The 15105-nt window shown below is 35.0% G+C and overlaps 1 protein-coding gene and 1 non-coding gene across 9 annotated transcripts in view; both read left to right on the top strand.

The window, feature by feature from the left end:
* Positions 1–15105, top strand: part of LOC105231640 (low-density lipoprotein receptor) — a 368088-nt gene that overhangs the window by 65884 nt on the left and 287099 nt on the right. The window lies entirely within an intron of this gene.
* Positions 12294–12366, top strand: Trnav-uac (transfer RNA valine (anticodon UAC)). The gene has a single exon. It is a non-coding gene; the product is annotated as a tRNA-Val (tRNA).

Raw genomic sequence — 15105 nt, 5'->3', positions numbered from 1 at the left:
CCTCGTTGTTGGAAATCATTGCTTCGCAGACTTTAACGCGACGCTGGGTTTCGAAAAAGTTATGTGAATTTGGATCCAATCGTCCTCATTGTTTCGCAGACCTTAACGCGACGCTGGTTTTCGAAAAAGTTATGTGAATTTGGATCCAATCGTCCTTCTCAGCCCTAATAACCTTTCCTTCCGATATTCCAACGATGCTAGTCAGATCTCAGACTGTTAGTCCTCGGTTCTCAAGCATAAATTCCATGATTTTATTGCCGTCTTGATCATCAGTTCTTGGCCGTCATGGACGTGGTATTAACGTATTAACTAAGTGAGCTCATACGCATATTGAGTAATAATTATCGTTTTCGTGCAACTTAGGTTTGCTCCCTTACTTCTAGTATACATATGCTCATATGTCAAACCATTTAAATGAAAGTCAAGCAAGCAAACATCTCTAACGATTATATAAATGAGCTTTGTCACAATTCGCACATTTTCGCCTCACTAATTGCAACTCGCATTGGCTTACTGTGCTTCAGCATTTATTTTATTTTTAGCGCTTTCTTACGAAATTTCATTCACATGCAGCCACAAATATATATAGACGTGGTGGCGTGATTCTCGGCAAAGTGCCCCAAAAGGAAATTTTTTATGTGAACTCGAAAAAAAAATGCGAAATGCGCCTCAGTATAATTGTTCGTAAACAATATTTGTGTAATTAAACAACAATAACAAATGAGTCAGCGATTATGTGAACGAAGTGGCGCTCAATCCTACAACTACATACAATAGAATATATGGAATAAATTAGAAAATTATTAATAATAAAAAACTGAGCGCAATAAACAAAAACAAAAACAAAAGTAACTCTTTAATTGCAATACCAAAAATATGTTCATTTATATAGAAAATACTGTTCAATAAACAAATTATTATTATTGACGGCTGCCCATTCAGAAAACTTACGAAACGCTGATTCATAGCCGCGATCAGGCCACATTTTTAGGTAGAAAATATTTGCGCTCGCTTGTTAACTGACTCCTACATTCAAACGTTAATATTTTCTCTTTCTTTCTTTTATCCAAACGTTTTGTAGATATGTACTACTGATTTTCTCTAACGTGTTATGAACAATTCTACTACAAGCATGCCGTTTATTCGCACTTGCTATCTGTTGTTTGCGCGCGCATTTGCTGCGAGGGTCACACTGTGCGCTCTGTGAGCCAATCGTAGTACCATGAATTGGAAAGTAATTTAATAAAGAGCGTAGTTGTTTTTGTGCATCGAGTGATTAATGAAATTTGTGACACGTAATAATTTGTAATTGGCGCAAGCTGCACGTTCTACCACCCATGCGATTGCCGACTTTCCCCAAATGCCTTCCTTTCTTGGATTTTTATTTTCGTTTCGTATGCAGCAATATGTCTTGTCGGCTTTCCTATTAGATAAAAATCGAAATTTTGTTTTTAGCGTATTTCCAAATTTAACCATGCCTTGTGTGCTGCTCTCTTAATGTGCTCTTTAGTTGACACACGTATGTAAATTTATTTCTCTTTGTACCGAACTAAGAGCGGTTGATTGATAAATTTGTTTGCATTACATACAAATGTATACAGAGATTTGTGGTAGGCCGCTTGTACCGAGCTGAAATAGTTATTTATTTATGATATTGTTGTAGGTCAAGAAATTGGGCTTTGTCTTTTAATTGGCAAAGAATGTGATCAGTGTTGTGTGAGCGCTGCTGCAAATAGTAGCAGGAGAATTTCAATTGAATTTTTGTTATTTTTTCTTTACAAAATATAGAACCTATGGCACGCATTGCTGTAATTTCGTTTCCAAAACTCATGAATAGTCTCAAATTCGTCAAGTAAGTGTAATATTGAGCGGGATGTCTTCTAAAACCGAAGTCTTGTAAATGTATAGTTACTAAAAAGTTCTATAATGATCTACATTCCATTTAAAATATTCTCTTTAACCCTGGACGGTCATCCTTTTTTTGTACTTTAACGTCATCCTTCGTCAATATGACGACGACTTATTTCAAATCCATTTTCAGTAGGGTGTGAGTCGAAATAATGAACGCGTTTTATTTTTTTTATTTATTTATTTAATTATTAATAAATACAAGTCAAAAATAAAGAGGAAAACTTATATCGCTGTACGAAAGCGGAGATCAACACGAACAATTAAAAACATATTTACAATGAAAATAAAATAGTTCGTAGTCATTTTGACGAAGGATGACCGTCTAGGGTTAAGAATCTTTATTTCGATTCAAGATTGCGTATTAAGAATCCGTAGTCATGTTGCTCTGCTTTCACTTATATTGAAGCGTTTTTTACATTATTTTATTTCAGAATTCAGTGACAAAGCTCTTTTTTACGAAACGGAAATTTTCGCTTTCTTTTATTTTGATAGGTTATACATTTAGAAATAACAGGCCAATTGAAAAATCATAGGCCTACCATAGTAAAACATATTTTTTGGTTTTTTTCCCTCTTCAAGAAACACTGATTATAGCCACGCGCCAACTTTCGATATCATTTTTGTGGTACGATTTGTCCTTTGCTTCAAAATAGGCCTCAGTTTCTGGCATCACCTCTTCCTTACACGAAATTTTTTTTTCAGCGCGTTCTTTTGAGATCTGAGACCAGAAAATAGACACTAGGGACCAGATCTGGAGAATGTAGTCGATGTGTAAGCAAATCGAAACTCGTTTTTTATATTTTCGCCATCGTGTTCACTGACTTGTGACACGATGCATTGTCATGATTTTGCTTTTTTCTTTTTTTTCAAATGCGGTCCTTGTTCAGCGATTTCGTACCTCAAACGGTTCAATAATGCTCGGAACCAAGTCGCGAGTACGACGACTATTTGTTTGATGACAGGAGATATTTATATTCGAGTCTGTTTTTTCTTTCATTTAGAAGATATTAGCGATTGAAGTTTGATTATTTTAAAGCAACGACTTTTTGTTAAGAATTTTATGAATTTTATTTATCGATGAAAAAACTCATTATAAATCGGTAACCTCATATTTTATTTTGTGATTGAAGGGTACTAAGCTTCGGTGCCGCCAAAGTAAACGTTTCTACTTTTTTTTATTACTATTATCATACAAGTCATTCAACATCAACAGTATCGCCAAATATAATTATTCTAATACAATATCTCACAGAGTTATGCCCAGCGCATAAGTATATGGTAGCCATACCGAAATCAAGTAATATGAATGGCCCATTGATAAACTTGAATTTAATATCGTAAAAAAAGAATCACGCTGGCTCTCATAAAACCTTAAAATGTATGTACGAGTACATGTATTTATCTTCATTTTGCTCTCCCATTATATTTTGTTTGACAATGACGCGCTCTTTATTTGACAGTGAGCTCTTCTGTCAACAAACAAGTTAACGCAAGATCACGCCAGTTGCTCGATATACTAGCTTTATGATAATTTGTTATTATAATAAGTCATTACATAATGACAATTTAGCGTTAGTAAGGTAATGTAACTATAAATGAAGTAGAAATATGCAAATTTTTAATAAGAAATTATATATTTCTTTTTTTATTACTGAGATTGTTGCTCTGTGCCAAACTGCACTCTTGGAATACTATTTACCTTTTTAGCGAGAAAAATCGCTTTCTGGGAGCATGCGGAAGTGCTACAGAAAAAATGTACTTATCTATAAGTAAACATGAATCTATTACAAAGGCAATTATGATAAGCAAAATTTGCATTTTGATAAATCGGGGAGTGGGCAAACTATTGATAAGGCATGCCGCTGAATTACAAAAAATGAATTGAAATAGAAAATTGTCATGTGCAAATTGCAAACGCTTATGAGCGCCTAACTGCAAATATGCTCTATGCAACTTTGATGAACGACAGTCAGGCGCATGAAAGAACATACAGCTGCTTAGTAAGACACGAGGTACACGTAAGGCGTTCAGTTTTTTTTTCTACTTATCAGCAAAAATTTTGTTTTTGGCAAAATCACGCAATTCGCAGAAGAATGGCAGCATTTATATCTCACAAAAAGCCCCGCAAAGCGATAGACACTTGTTATACGTATTTATCAACTGTTTCGATTTCCTATTAATATCTGCGTATATGTGTTAAATTTTCGCAAAATTAATTTCTTGATTGCTTTCTCCAAATCACTTCAGCTAGCGCGAATATATGGGTCTGTGTTATAAAATTTCGACTACTATGCGATTTTATCAGCTAACGGCTGGCAATTCAAAATAAGTACGCACTTGCATACATACATGTGATTCTATGTTTATATCAATAGCAGCAGCAGTGAGCAATAAAATAATATCTGTGATTTCATTGACATTTTTGGCATTGGAATAAGCAAACTTTTTATGGCTTCCTTTGAGTGTTTGTTGAAATTCCTATGCACCACTGATTTGGATTATTTTTGCTCAAATTTTATGATTTGAATTTGATTGAACGCTTTTTACTATCGTCGTAAATGCGATTGCAATAATACTAGGGTGATTAAAATTTTAGCGAATTCAATATTTTACTTAAAATGTTGATAAACAGCTATGAATTTAAAGCCAAGAAGCCTTAGAACTTGGATAAAGGAAAGAAAACTGAAAAACGGATTTTTCGTAGACATTTTTATAAAAAAATAAAAATTTCGCGAATTTATTTTTTTTTCCAAATAGCTGTAATCGAAAAAAAAAACTTTCATCCAAGTCTTTAAGAATTGTATCTCAAAAGCCTGTTTAAAATTTCATGAAGGTCGATTGAGTAGTTCTCGTGAAATCTTGCCAACCGTCTTCAAAAACATACATACTTTCGAGAAAAACGCCTTTAAAGACGCCGCACTTTGTCTAGGTAGCCTCGAGGGCACAAGTTATCAAGGATGTGCCCCCAAAATTTAGAATCAGCTTAGAACAATATTCTAGAGGTGTTGTCGAGTTTTATAATACAATAAAAAAAATCGATTTTTAAACCCTGTAAACTCATGTAACCCTTTAAGAGTACATCTTACGGCGGATCATGAGTTGAGATGTAGGCTAAGGTACAAAAATCGTTTGAACCAAATACTTGCCATAAATAATTTTACTGTTTCCACGACAGTCGGGTCTAAAAAACTGAAACGGACCCGTATTTTAACCGACCAAGGACTGTCAACTCGGCAACATGCCGCGTAGTTACATCAGAAATGTTTTCTGCTGTTACAATGATCTAAATAAGTTTTGACATTTAAACTTCGAACATATACGAATATTTTTCGCAAAAGAAAAAGGAACAAAAACAACAACTGAGAACTGCTTTTTGCATTGTTTGAAATCAGTTTCTTCAAGTGAAGATATGAAGCCAAAAATGGCTGCTATAAGAGTAAAAACTTTCAAACATAAAAATGTATAAACATACCATCATCTTGAAGCAGCTAAACTTAAATAAAGCAGACTATATGCTACTAAAATTAGATTTCATAACCACTTCCGCGTCAGGACACTCTCTGGACGTGAATGGGGAAGAGGTTTATTACCAGTGAAAGCGGAAAGCAATCATATATACGGACAATCAGGCGCATTGCTGCCCTTGTCGACGCTACTTATTAATTCCAGCGTAACAAACAGTTGCAGGAAGGCTTTAAACCTTCAGCTCCAGCTCCATTTACCTACAATTTGTATTCGCCGCCACAGGCACACTTGCAAGAACAAAAGAACAGACAGACAGCATACAGCAGAGTTGGCCAAGGTAGGAACATCTTTCGTTGAATCCCAATACCATGCATGCTGCCAACAATCTAAAGAGAGTTTCAACTCACTTTTTTCATAGCTCAGAGCATATGGAAATCAATAAGCAACTGCAAGATAACGAAGGGCTAAGAATGATAAGATTAGAGTTAAGTTAAGGACTTATTACGTAGGGCCGGGAATAGTATTTACAAATTGGCAGTTACTATAATGAGGCACTGGCATTTTGGAGCACATGCGGTACAAATGGATCCGCCCTATAACAATATTTGTCGTAGCTGAATGATAGAAGGAATTAGGGAAACCGTTTTCCACATTCTATACGAATGCCAGTATACAGACCAGATTTAAAAAAGTTATTAAAGGAATACTGCGACGTTGGAGATGGAAGGTTTTTCCGTATTGATACACTGATGAAAATAAATGAAAAATTAATCAAAATTGCGTGGCCTCTATATGTTGGTGTTCATGCTGTTGAAAATTAGAAATGTTTATCCATTTTACCTCAGAACTTAAATTTTAAGCCAAGTAAAGTTTCATTAATCGTTACTTTTCTAATCAAAAACGAATTGTGGCTACGTGTCAATTTTCTGGCTTCCAGTGCAATAAGCGCGGCAGTATAAAAGCTAAATTCGAGAGCAATTTAGTATAATAAGCGAGAAATCAATACGTCATGCATTTGCTAATAAATTTGTATATTGCAACGTAGCGTTTTTGCCATGTTTTCCTTCGCTTCGCATGTCATGCTCACAAAAAGTGTTTTAAAAATATTTACAAAGCCAAACAAATGCGAATTTAGTTGAAGTGTCAACAAATAATTGAAATCGGAATACAAACATATGTAGCTGAATATCACACCAAATTTATTTTAATATCAGTAAATATATATGTACATATCAGATGTGTACATACATACATATGTATGTAATTCTAACGCTATTTGTTGCACGCAACTAGAAATGTCAACGATCTCGCAGTGTAGTATGACCCTTAACGTGCCTCATCATTGCCTTCGATTTCAATATAAACTAATACATATTTATATACACACATATGTCATATAGTTATATTTCGATTCGCTGGCGAAATGTATCGTTTATTGTTTCTCTGACCACCCTTCAGCGAAGTCTGCCAATTCTTTTTGCAAAATTAAATCGGAGAATTTTTGTTTATTATTTTTTCGTTTGTTATGTTTAAACACGTATCACTTACGAGTATGCTGCGTTTTCTATACACAAATATAGATATGTATGTCTGTAAAAATGCATGCAATATTTACTTTTTTATTCAGTTCGAATTTGGTTTGTTGTTGGTGCATGACAGCATTCGGTTTAATTTGAAATTGTCGCTTTTAGCTTGGCACGTGAAATTCAATGCCTTATTGAATGTGTCTCATAGTATATACATACGTACATACATATATGTATATGCATTTTTATGCTTTTTTAATAGTTGAAAAATGAAGCTTCTTTTTAAAGCGTCTGTGCATGTTTTCTATTCAATTCAACTCTTCCCTTGATAACAGAATTCCTATATTAGTTTTCATGCTTTGGGGTTCTTAACCTTTTAAAGTAAATGGAGACTTTCTATAAGCGTTTTTCATGTTTAGGAAATTGAAATCGATCGGCAATATGTGATATTTTGACAACCGAGCTAAGTAACTGAGTTATAGTGATCCATACTTTTTCTTTTTTATTTCCTGCGCTATATTACCTACTATATACATACATATATTACTATAAAAATATAATCAATGAATTTAAGTTTCTTATAGTTTTACTAATCTCATAAACACGCATACCTTAACCCAACCCAAGTGAACTCAACTCAATACAACTGAACTGAACTTAACTTAATTAAACTTAACTTAACTTAACTTAACGTAACTCAACTTAATTTAATTTAATTTAACTTAACGTAACTTAACTTAACTTAACTTAACTTAATTTATTTTAATTAAACTTAACTTAACTTAATTTAACTTAATTAAACTTAACTTAACTTAACTTAACGTAACCTAACGTAACTCAACTTAATTTAATTTAATTTAATTTAACTTAACTTAACTTAACTTAACTTAATTTAACTTAACTTAACTTAACTTAATTCAACTTAACTCAACTTAACTTAACTTAATCTAACTTAACTTAATTTAACTTTACTTAACTTAATTTAACTTAACGTAACTTAACTTAATTTAATTTAATTTAACCTAACTCAACTTAACTTAACTTTACTTAACTTAACTTAACTTAACTTAAATTAATTCAACTTAACTTAACTCAACTTAACTTAATTTAACTTACCTTAACTTTACTTAACTTAACTTAACTTAACTTAACTTAACTTAACTTAACTTAACTTAACTTAACTCAATTCAACTAATTTCAACTGATCTGTATTGAACTGACTTAACTTAACTAAATTCAAAAAAACTGATTTGCATTGAAATTAACTCTACTGAAATAAATTCAACTCAACTGAACTCAACTCAACTTAATTCAGCTCAACTCAACTCAACTCAACTGAACTGATTAGAACTTAATTCAGCTCAACTCAACTCAACTCAACTGAACTGATTAGAACTTAATTCAATTCAACTCAACTCATTTCAACTGAACTGAATTGATCTGTATTCAACTCAATGCATTTAAAATCTCCTTAAATCCAAGAACCCGCACAAAAGAGTGAAAAAATTAATTAATTGCCAAATCTGCATTCCAAATGCGCATAAAAAATGAGAAAAAAAATTATAAAAGTGTATTAAAAGTAATCCATTCAAAAATGAGTAAAATATGAATGACAAAGAAACATATCTGCATACAATCGAAAAAAGTATACCCACCCAAGAATTAAATTCCTTTATGTCCTTGTCTTTCGTCGTGGATTTAAGCATCTTAAGCTGCTTTCAAACTTCATCACACACATTTACATACAAACATATGCACAAATTAGAACGCATATTAAAGATAATGAAACAGAAGCAGTCAAATCGTTGGGGAGCGAAGAAAGGGATTAAACGCAAATAACATGCTCAAAGCGGCAACACACCTAAGCAAGCAGATATATTGGCGTACATAAATTCCAATTTGCATTGTCCCAAATGGCGTGCTTTTAGGCGCGTACGCATATTAAATATTAATAACGAAGCAATGCATATCAGCATAAATTATATAAGGATTAATATGGTGTGCTTGCCACAACAAAAATGCCAAAGAATGAAGAAACTTTTCGAAAGCAAAAAAAGCACAACAAAATTCAAAACGAAATGCTGCGTGAAGCGTTGAAAGGAAAGCAAGGCATATTTGTAATCTCACCGGAATATGCGAGGAAAAGTTATTTTTTCCCTTTCGGCATACGCGCACATAAATCAATTTCGCATAAGTTACGCGACTTTTTCAATACAACCACATACACAAGTACAAACGCAGCGCACAAATTGCGCTGCTTGGAACGCCGGTTGGATTCAGTGACCTTGTAGGTTGTTAGCGATGCCGATGTTATGGGTGCAGCAGCCTAAATTTGTATTCATTTTGGATACTCGAAATTTGAAAGAAACTTTAAAACAATAAGCAACCAACTTTATCAAAACAAAAGAAAAAAGACGTTGAAAGTATAATTTCCGCGCTTTAAGTTGGAGTATTACAAATTCCTCATAAACTTTGTAGACAAAACAAAAGAATACTTATAAATCATTGCTATAATGACAGAAATATAATTTTATGCTGGATAATGCGGGCCAGGGTATTTGTGTCCTACAGCCTTATAAATCTGCTGAGTACACTTTAGAGAGAGAGAGCGAGTGACTATTTACCTATAAAATCACGGAATTCAAGGAGCTTTGGTTCATTATAATGCCTTTTTATTTTCATGAAATTCCGATTTATTTTCTCTCATCCATATGCAAAACTGCTAACTACAGTAGCAATCGCGTGTGAAAATAATAGTTGACTGCATTGACAACTCTTTCCAAGTTTAACTTTGTTTCAACTGGCGTGGCCATGGCAATGCTGCTGCCGCCCATGGCGTGTGATTAACGGTGGCAGTGATGTGCGCTGATATGACTTTTTCATTTGACTGCATACATTGACATCATTTGCCATCATTGACTTTGATCTATTGACGCGCTTGACTCGAACTAAATACAAACCAAAACTAACAAAAGGGGAATTAACACTGATGAAGGCGTCCATTAAGCATCCCACAATGACACATGATTATCGAATGCAGATTCATCATAATTAAATGGCGCGCAGTGTGAGTCCTATACATAGAGCGAGTGCTCTAATATTCTGTGCTGCTCACTGCTATCCCTTTGACCTGGTCGGTGTGTCCGTTTTATTGCCGCTGCTGGGACGTGGCCACATGTTGCGCCGGCTAGTCGCTTCAACGCTTTGTCTGTTCATTGAACTCGCTCGACTACAGCGGTTCGTGGTTGGTGCGGCGTGGTGGAAAACACCCATGTCTGTGCGGCAGCTATCGATTTGGGTTTGGGTTTCGCTAATTGGCGCATTGACGGCGATTCACCGCTGGCAGTTGCTGCCAAAGTGGGTGTGTGTGTCTCGATACACCGTCTGTCTGGACATGCTCATTTGCTTCATATTTGCTCTTGCCAGCGGGTCAAGTTTTATATTGATTTTGATTTATTTTGCCTCAATACGGTATTTCGTTAATGAATTGTCTTTCAATGGAATTTTATGCTTTGAACTAATTTGTGTTATTTCATTAATTGATAGGTCATTTAAGGTAAATATTTCCAATTGAGAATTCAATTTTCAATTCAATTTTATACTAATAAGGTATATTTCTTAGATGATGAGCATTTTCTATGATAATGAGCAAAGATTTAGGTAATATGCATACCTAATAACAACATCATTATTATTACCATGTTTGAATGCTTAAATTTCTTTCGAAGAGTTGCTGGCATCACTTTGAAATTTCAGAACATGCGTTGTAAAGCTAGAAAGTTTTGCCTTACCCGTCTTATAGCCCATACCTAGGCAGCTTTGACTACCATCTGTTCCAGTCGCTGCAGAGTACTCATACTGGAATGCGGCTTACTTCAAAAGTGGTTATGAAAAATTGGCTTGACTCATTTTCGGCATGTAATCCACAAATTGCCAGAAAGGCAATGCTTTCAGTAATGCCATTATTTTTACAGCATCAACCGAGTATATTAAGTCTGTTGCGAAGTTTGTAACACTCTGAAGGAACAGTGAATTGTCTGTGAAAAATTTAATGGACCGAATAAACATCTGCGATTCTTTGCTAAAACTAAATGAAATCGGAACATTTCTGGATCACATACGAAAATAATATTCGTAAAAATCATGGTCCAAGTTAGGTGAAGCTCAATAAATGCTCGCAAAGCCAGGATTGACGTCTCGAAAGGCTATGCTGAGTATTTGGTGGGATTGGAAAGGAATCATCCGCTATGAGCTGCTCCGGCCTGGTCGAACAATTGATTCTACATTTAACTGTCAACAATTGATGACATTGAAGCAAGCAATCAAAAAAAAAAACGGCCCGAACTGATCAACAGAAAGGGCTTCGTCTTCCATCAGGACAACGCTACACCACACACATTTTTGATGTCTCGGCAAAAATTGCTAAAATAATGTCGGAAAAATGCCAGAAAGCGATCGATCAAATGGTACATATTTGGTTCATTAAAATTCATTATAAATAGTAAAAAACAAGTTGAGGTTTGATTAGAAATACGAAAAGACTTTTTCGACTACTCAATATATTAAGTGCCCAACTAAATGCGCGCTGTCTATAGATGCCTCCAGCTGTTAGTGGCGATCGATGTTTATATCCGAAACTTGCTAATCTTAACCTAGAAATTTGCAAAAGGATTGGCGACTACATGTGATCGGAATGATTCAGAAACAGAGAACTATATCTGGAGTGGCACGAAAAACTGATTCTGCTGCCTGTCATTGCTCGATCTTACGTTGCCAAATCCATTAAAATCTAACCTGGAAAAGCATAAATGGGCAGTCCTACCCACTATATTCCCCAGCTATGGCACCCTCTGATTGTTATTTGTTCCGTTCGATGACACATGGTCTGGCTCAGTAGCAGTTCCACTCACAAGTTGACATCGCATAATTCAGTATAACAACTTCTGTATAATACAATTGCATTTTCATACAAAAACTTGCGAGACTTTCTTGTGCACGTAAGATTGAAACTAAGATTTAATATATTATTAATTTTTATTGTGAAATTTTAATTATTTTTAAATTTTTCATACTTGTATAACATCTCTCATATAAATTGTGTAATAAAATAAATACACCAGCATACGTACTATATATGATGTATATCTGTATATTTATAACTAAATGATAAATAAACAAATTAGTGTCTCTGCAATTAACGCTTTTGTCGAAAAATCTATTTTAAAACATTTAGCACTTGTTGTTTTAGCTATGCCAAAACTCTCTGCCGGTGCTTTAGTAATCTTAAAGTAAGTGAGCGCAGTAAGAGCCCCAGCTTTCTCTTCATCCACTCCCTCTCTCTCTCTCTCTTAGCTTGTGAGTTATCTGCATTATGCCGTTGTTTGACCAAGTGGTTCCATAGTGTAGCGGTTATCACGTCTGCTTTACACGCAGAAGGTCTCCAGTTCGATCCTGGATGGAACCAGTGTGAAATTTTTTTTTGTATTTTTTTATAAATTGAATTATTAAAATTTATAAATTAATATGAAATTATTGAAATTATACGCTAAATACTTTTCTGATGGCCCAATGCACCGTCGACGTGAACGGTGGTTAATATCGAAAACGCCATCTTTGAAGAGACCAATCCTTTTGCAAATTTCTAGGTTAAGATTAGCAAGTTTCGGATATATAAACATCGATCGCCACTATCAGCTGGAGGCATCTATAGACAGCGCGCATTTAGTTGGGCACTTAATATATTGAGTGGTCGAAAAAGTCTTTTCGTATTTCTAATCAAACTTCAACTTATTTTTTACTATTTATAATGAATTTTAATGAACCAAATATGTACCATTAAAAAAAATTGTTTATAAATTAAAATTTATATTAATTTATTTGAGTGAGATTTATAATAATTATAATAAGGAAATTAAATTTAAAAATATATTTTTAACTCATAACAAAAATAAGTTTTAGAGTCTCTGTCGTCCTGTATTAGAATATTTTATGTTTAAGCTATGAAAAATGTCTTCATAGCAACCTATAAAAAATATTTTGGCAAAAAACTTTTCGCGCGAAATTTAAATTAAAAAGTCTTACAATTTTTTGCCCGCAGCAGTATATCTGTAATTATGGCCTTGTATATGGGAGCGTGTCAGCAAATTTAATTATTTAATCAGTTCGGACTAATGAGCATTATCTTCATTAGCGTCAACACCTCGCATCAAAGGTTACACACTCACACACATAGATCCACGCACACGCCCACAAATCGTATTGTTTAATAGTCAAAAGCTGGCCACATAGTTCGTTAAAAGCCTTTATGCACGATGCCTTGTGATACGATGACACGCGAGGTGTTTGAACATGCCGTGCGAGTTCACGGAATACGATTAATATTTGATTGAATTATGCATATTTGGCTACATATATATATACATATATACGTGAATATATTACAGATGTGTGTGCATGCAAATTAAGAGAGACAATAGCGTTAGGATAGTGCTGCCACTGAAAACTCCTTGTCAACGTTGGTTGCCATGAAATGTTGGCGCATATACATAATTACTGTGTAACGCGACGACTTTACAGTTGGGAATTTGTTTATGCTTGACAGGAGTCAAAGATGCCTCAATCAAATTAAATAATGTGTGCGCATGTACAGTATTGTTGGAAAAATTTGCAGCGTTGAGTTTATTTTGTCTAGCTTGCCATTATAGTAGGAACTGAGTGGTGCCAAATTGATCAGCAGAAAAATTGGCGAAATCAGATCAGAAATAACAACAACAATCTATTAGGGTTAGATCAGCGCTTTTTTTTTTAATGATTTTCAGAAATGTTTTTATGGAATAAAAAATTAAATAATTTTTTGAAATTTTGAGCGTATCTCTTATGTACATATTGTTATACTATATACGAGGGTTGCCTTTTTGTATTTTGGGATTAGAGAACAACAAATATTTATCATAGAAAATCACTTAACTGCTTTTCAGAATATTTTTCGTTAATATCTATATACACTTTTGCATGCGCTTGAAGCAAATTTGCAACCCTGACTGAGGGCTCTCCAAAATATGCGTTCTGAGCGCATTAACTACCTCTTTTGAAGTCTAGTCAGGAGTATAGTGTGGATGACTCATCAAATCAAAGTTTTGAGTGCTCAAACATGTAGGTGTTTCAGAAGATGTGTGAGAGCTCGCCTTGTCATGTCCGTCTTTGGCGGTTGATTTTTCTGATATCTTGAAATGAAACTTGCTCCATCAAATGACTGCATATATGCGATTAGTTCGGCGTCCGTTCTCGAGAAGAGAGCTTCCAATAGCTTCCTTTCCACTACTTTCCACCGCTCCTGTGACATTTGTCCCAGCGGGTTACTCTCTCATTAGCTGTCGCCGCTGCTTAGGACGTTGTCGGTTTGTCCGCGTGCTGGACGTTTAGCTTCCCGGCGACGGCTTTGCACTTCCCCTCTTTGTCTAAGACCGCTGTGCCCGCCGGTAGTAGCAGCTTCGTCTCCCACCGACGTTTGGACTGATATCTTACTCCACTTCGTTCCTTTATTGTCCCTATTATACCTTTTCAAACCAATTGTGTTGCTACTACTTTACACATCAGTATTAATGCAAAAGTTCCCACAGTAGCGTGAATGTGCTTGAAAATTGAATTTACCGAATTACCGTTAACGAATGAACAAATGACTTAGTCGGAATCGCTGACTTCTTCGCTAATTGACTTGCTGCTTGACTGAAGTGTCAGTGGCAAAACGTGCCCTACACACATACATATATGTATATGTATGGACAGACATATATATATGCAAACTCTTGAGGGACAAAGTGATATTGTTGTTGTAATTACATACATTCAGGCCAGTGTGCACATATGTAAAACATGTCTGTCCAAGCGACCGCGTGCGGCGAGTGCCAAATGTCAGCTGCGACGCTTCGCCGTCAATTATCGAGTGTTGTAAGCCTACATACAAACACGTTTGCCGACGCTATTATAGGAGCGTTATTTTTACACGTGTACAGTGCTAGGTGTACACTTTTACACACACATCCCTACGTGCATGTATGGCTGTGTGTGGGTAGTGCCGTGCGGCAGCTGTGCCGTTTGCTCAAATTTGTCGCGCCATTTAAATTCGCCATTTACTGTTACGCGTGCGAATATCGCTGTATTGTTGTTGTAATTGTAGCTTTTGTTGTAATTGTAGGTGTGTGTG

Source organism: Bactrocera dorsalis, chromosome 2, assembly GCF_023373825.1.
Source record: "Bactrocera dorsalis isolate Fly_Bdor chromosome 2, ASM2337382v1, whole genome shotgun sequence".
NCBI classification, from domain to species: domain Eukaryota; kingdom Metazoa; phylum Arthropoda; class Insecta; order Diptera; family Tephritidae; genus Bactrocera; species Bactrocera dorsalis.
Note: the sequence above shows the minus strand (reverse complement) of the source record. Positions and strands in the feature narration are given on the sequence as shown.